Raw genomic sequence first — 6213 nt, forward strand, 5'->3', positions numbered from 1 at the left:
GTGTTGATTGCTAACTTTTCAAAAATTTAAATTCATTATAAAACAATAAATAGTAATTGTACATGTCCGATATTTACTGAAAAGCAGTAATTTGGAATTTATTTGATCAGAGACATGGACTTTTGCAAAATAATTTTCGGCATACCTCTTTAAACTATTTATGTTTCAAATGCAAATATCTTTGAAAAAAAAGTATTTTTAGGAAACTTTAGTTTCCGAAAAACAACAGTTTAAAAACTTAGAACTCATGGGTTTAGAAGGTTGTGCTTATTGTGCAGTGCAAGAGTGGGTTTATAAGGTATTGGCCGTGTGAATACGAGTCAAATGATCTAACGATGCACTGGCGTACCTGCAGTACTGCGCCACAGGAGACTAGTGGTATTAAACGAGAAGTCCCACGGACCTGTGACTATCGGCTGCAAGACATTAGGTTTTAAACGGCGCCATTGTTAGATTTTGGGGCCTACATTTATGATGCGATGAAGAATGTGCTGTATTATAGTGGATGAAATGAATTGTCTTCTGACACCGGAGAGAGAAAACCTGTAATACAGAACCAAATTACGGCAAATCGGAGCCATGCAGTGGTTCGTGTTAGGCAATGTTTGTTTCCCGGAGAAAGAAATTCTCACATATCTGGGAAAAGAAACCCAGTCGGCCCGAATTTAACGTCTCGGTCACCTTACTCGCAACAAACATTTTTTTAATCGTGGCATGGCCGAATAATTGGAAATGCGATTTATTTGTATACTGCTAAACACTAAACTTTTATTGTAAAAAACATAATTTGATTGGTATTTTATGAAATAAGTATTTTGCTTCGCAATAATTATGCTCTTCACGGGTTACATACCCAAATAAAACCTGATGGAGTGACTAAAATACACCGCGGCAGCACACTCTGAAAGTGGAATTTTTTCGGTAAATCGGTTACAATTTACACCATCCCAGAAATAACCTCAGACAAAAAATCCATCCTGTATGCAGAATCTCTGTATTTCTTCTTTCTGACTCCTTCCTTGAACTCAAATTGGTTGACGAGGTTATAAAGAGCACATGTACGGCCTCTGCCTGTAACCAAATGAAGTCTATCGGGGATATAGGTCTGTGATACTCACAGTTCACATGTTATACACGTCTAATGGACTCGATAGTGCATACAATATCGAGAATGCAAATTTAATGTCATCATATGTATAGCTCCGTTTCGTGAGCTGTGTCTGGTCAGGAAGTAAGTCTTGATTGGTATGAGACTTTGTCTTTAGTTAACTGTCATTTACGTCAAGGTCTGTCATCTCCGTCACAACATATCACCTGCGTCACGTGACATAATAACTATGTTCTGCAAATAAGGCAACATCTAACCTTTTTCAGATGGACGAGTCCACAAGCTTTCGAAAATTAATTGCACAAATCTGGAGTGACAATCGGAGTGAAGTGGATTATTTTACAGCTTGTCGTCCTTTCCCAACAGATGATATCGCTAGGTTTCTACTTTTTTACTTTTAATTAGATTTTTGTAGCCAGATTTGATGTTCAAGCTTTCACGGTGAAACTAAAGATAAAATTGCAAAGATCTCTAAAACATAGAGTAAAAATGTTTGGATTTTTCAGACGAGCGCGATCTGTTATCCATTTCGTGGCGGAGATGACATTTTAGCTAAGTAGTAGCGCTACAGTTGGAAAAATTAATTAAAATTATGTAAATAATTTGTATACACTATTAAAATGATGTAGTGCAATGCTATACGTTAATCATATAACAAAAAATACCTGTCAAATGTGAAGTTGAAAAAAAAAACATGCTTGTTCTTTTGAAAACTCGATATTACCAAATATTGACCCATATGTTTGAGGTCATGAATGACCTCACCACGGGCAAACATACTGTATGTAGGCCTAAAAGGTCACGTGGATCAGATTTTGTTGTAAGTAAGACTTTGACAATATCAACTGTTTAAATGGAATATGGATTGTGTCTTTCTGACATCACTGAAACTTCTGCTTGTTAGCCTTTTGTAAGGCACCAACCTGGTTCTGTGTTATTGTGGGCCCTAATACTGACCGTTAATCTGGAAATTGGGCGTACCAATATTATCGAATGAAACACCATTTTTCTTACAGCTATATATATATATATATATATATATATATATATATATATATATATATATATATATATATATATATGTACCTACATCAAAGAAATAAAAAATACAGAATGAATCACATATTTAAAAAAAAAATAATAATATTAATCTTGATCTGGCCTACCGACCCATTTTGGCTGGAGGCATGTAATAGCAGAATATATTTTTTATGATTCAAAGTGAAGGATGTCAGCGAGATTGGCATATATTGTGAATATGTATCAGACACCAGTGTGAACACCTCTCACTTGACCCGGAAACCTGTCGGTCATCATTTGTGAACATAAAACAGCGATAGACCTCCTTGGCCTAGTAGTTAGTGCACTAATCCAGCATATTCACCCGGGAGCTTCTCACTAATGCAAGCGCTGTGAGTTCAAAACCAGTTCATGCGGGCTTCCTCTCTGGTCGTACGTGTGAAAGTTTCTCATCAGCATTTGGATGGGTGTGGGACACCCACAGGGTCTGGCCCGGTCTCATACCACCATATTAGTGGCCGTACTCGTATAAGTGAAATATTCTTAAGCAGGGCGTAAAACACCAATCAGGTAAATAAATAAATAAATAAATAAAAACAGCGACGTAGAGTTACATAAGAGCTCAGCCATGGATTCTGATGCACTCTGATCGGAGGTTGACTTCATTGTTCGAGTGAATAAATGAAAGAATGATTTAAGAATGATATATAACTCGTTGGCAGCATTTTCACCATATTGTGTGCACCCCGTCATGGTATGTTGACACAAGGTCGAACAGAGAATGGTGCATCCACTTATGATTACGGGTGGTGACGCTGGAATGAGTATCTGATATATTATACAGAAAACTACTAGCTGCATGTGCTGGTATGGCATTGTACCACATGAAAGTTCGAGAATACATATTTGACACATTCACTACATAAAGTAGTCGGGAAAATCAATGCACTTGTGTAACATATAGGCAGACATGAATCCTAGAGTGTCATGCTTGGAATGGCTGCATTCACTTGCATCAGGAACTGTCAGAGGAATAAATTGAGACAAAAATTAATTTTGTAAATAATAAATATCCTTTTATTGAATATTTTCACTTCCAAATTCCTGTTTAATATTGTTCTCACCACCTATGCGGACACTTGTACATATAAATGTATATACGGCACAAATCTGACATAAATTTGTGTTCAGTGGCATGTTTCACAGTATTTTATAATAATGCTGAGGTGTATTTGGCGTCATCTGCCGTGTCGTCGTAACACACCAAACATAACAGCATTAAAATATTGAAGTTTTGTTTTAATCCAAACATCTTTTCCGTCTATAGTCAAGTGGTATCACTTTGTAACACACTGATAGTGTGCCTCCGAAAAACGAAATAGTCATTTTGACTCGATATTTCGGCACTATATTTTGCCATCATCAAGACTAAATTTCATGGTAAACATGGGCTGGACTTGAACTCACAGCGACCGCATTGGTAAGAGAGGCCCCTGGGTCATTAAGCTGCGCTAGCGCGCTAATCAAGAATCAACGGAGGCCCATATATATACCTCCATACCTCCATACCTGTATATATATATATATATATATATATATATATATATATATATATATATATATATATATACAGGTATGGAGACAGATCCAATAATTTACGAGCCAGACATTATTTAAACAATATTACTAGAACATCATATCATTTTGCTGGTCGACCCTCTAGTTTTAACGTCGCTACGCAACTACTAAAATCCTTTGCAGGCTGATGATATGGTATGGCAGGCTGTAGGTGTTATAAATTCACTCTATGTGCTACAGATACAAAGATTCCTCATCATCCTATTTTGGAAGGGTGGTGATATATTACAAATATTAAGTGCATCTATATCGATAAATTTTATAGAATATCGTTTTATTCTTATTCTTTACATTTCAAACACAGAACTACTACCTTGAGGCGTTTGAATGAGACAATAATCAATAAATAAATCTACCCCGACAACCACATCAGAGATAAAACCCAGAGAGACAAAGACGAGACAATGCCTTATAGTTTGGTTTCATTGGAGAGATCGCCACAACAAATGTCATCTGTGTTTATCCCAGACAACTTCCCACGAGGCGTTACCTCATATAGAGTCAAATTCACCTAGTAATCTCTCCACTTAAGCAAGTCTATATCTGGTAACGAGTGACACGAAACTCTGGAATTCCTGTAAAAAATAGAGAGAAATAAATGTTATTTTCAAAAGACAGTTTGCCGTATATAGTGATATAAACACATTTACTAATAGACCTATTACTTAAAAGTCCATTCGTATGTGGGAAGGTCTGAGAGCAACCTGCGGATGGTCGTCGGTTTCTCCAGGGCTTTGCCCGGTTTCCTCCCACCACAATGCTGGCTGCCGTCGTATAAGTGAAATATTCTTGAGTACGGCGTAAAACACCAATCAAAGAAATAAATAATAATCCATTCTGGCCATGTGCATCTAAATCGAATTTGTTAGTGTCAGACATATTGGACGGAGTTGGACACTAATCGCCATGGTAGGAGGAATAGTACCCCCATACCCCACGAGATATTGCGGATTTCATGACATTATTGATTCTGAATATATGCTAATTTATTCCTTTCATTGTGATTATTCCCTACATTCAAAAGTATTTCATGTATATACCTTGGCGGTCAGATTTCATATACACTATATACACGCGGCTTGTCGCTTGTAGTTTATAATGGGTTTTGCTACTTACCCAAATTCTGACGCTAACGTAAAGACACTCGGCTGTATCTGGACGAAGTCCACGTTATTGCACAACACCTTGGCCAAGGTCGCTTTCCTTATTTCATTTATTTGCTCTGAAACAAAGGTAATTTTTAAAAAATGCAATGACGTGGAGATTTAATTTTGTGTGATAGGGGCAAGCTCGAACTCTTTGCTGAGGCGATAAACATTTCAGATTGGCACCCCGGCCTTCTGGGTCGATTTAGCAGTTGTGAGACACAGTGTTTGGATTGAAAATGGGGAATCGTTCTACCCCTTCACTCTGTGATACGTCACGCTTTTGTACATATGTAAAAAGCGTTGGCCTCATACCTAAGTATTAAGGTGTAGGCTTAACGAATCAGTCCGACAGGTCACACTTTCTTTGTCTCCTTGTGCTCATAAAGGAGTGACGTTGTACACAAGCGTTACAGTGTAACTGCACAATCCTGTCACGTCTCACTTTTTGTGCTCGTAAAGCAGTGACATTTTACACAAGCATTACAGTGCAATCGCACGGTTCGAACATGTCACCACCTTTTCTGTCGTGAATTGGATTCCAAACCTGGATTGGATCATGCCAAAGATATTAAAATGGAACTTGTTTTCTGCCCCGATTGGCGCTCACCACTGAGAGGTTAGATCAAGGAAAGTCCTGTGTAAGTAAAATGCGACTGGGTGTGGTGTCATGTCTGGTGTCTTCTCTATGCTACTTCAGTGGCGGCAGCACGTCGGCCGGCATGGACTTGCTTCGGCACAAGACGACACAGCGCATGTCCTATGTACACAAACCTAATGACTCCTCGTCGTCATATGACTAAAAAGATTGTAAAATTCGACGTAAAACCCCAAATCATACAGATATATACATACTAACCGGTTTGAAGATTTTCCCCAGTTTGCCTATGGAGTTTCTCTAATGTAACAACTTGAGTTCCACATACTATAGTCATGGTACCATTCCGAATCATTACGCGTATTTACGTATTTAACATTTGTTCCAGTCGTGCCCAGCAACTGAATTTATTGAGATGTTACAACCTAAGCCTTATTACAGCTCTGTATGCTGCTGCTGTTACGTACTTAGGTCCCAGCCTTCATTCAACAACCAAACATTTCCCTCGGTGTAACATCTCAGGCCTCAGCTACTATACCTTTCCGAACTCCCTATTACTAGGCTTTGTTAGGTACCTAAGGGTGTGCCGGCCACATTTTACACAATTGATTTGGTTTGAATCCGTCTGTTAGCCGCGATGCTAAATACTCGGTAGTGTTTTACACTTTTCTTGGGTTGAAAATGTATTACGTAATGCTATTTTG

The sequence above is a fragment of the Liolophura sinensis genome, chromosome 11, assembly GCF_032854445.1.
Source record: "Liolophura sinensis isolate JHLJ2023 chromosome 11, CUHK_Ljap_v2, whole genome shotgun sequence".
In the NCBI taxonomy this organism is placed as follows: Eukaryota; Metazoa; Mollusca; class Polyplacophora; order Chitonida; family Chitonidae; genus Liolophura; species Liolophura sinensis.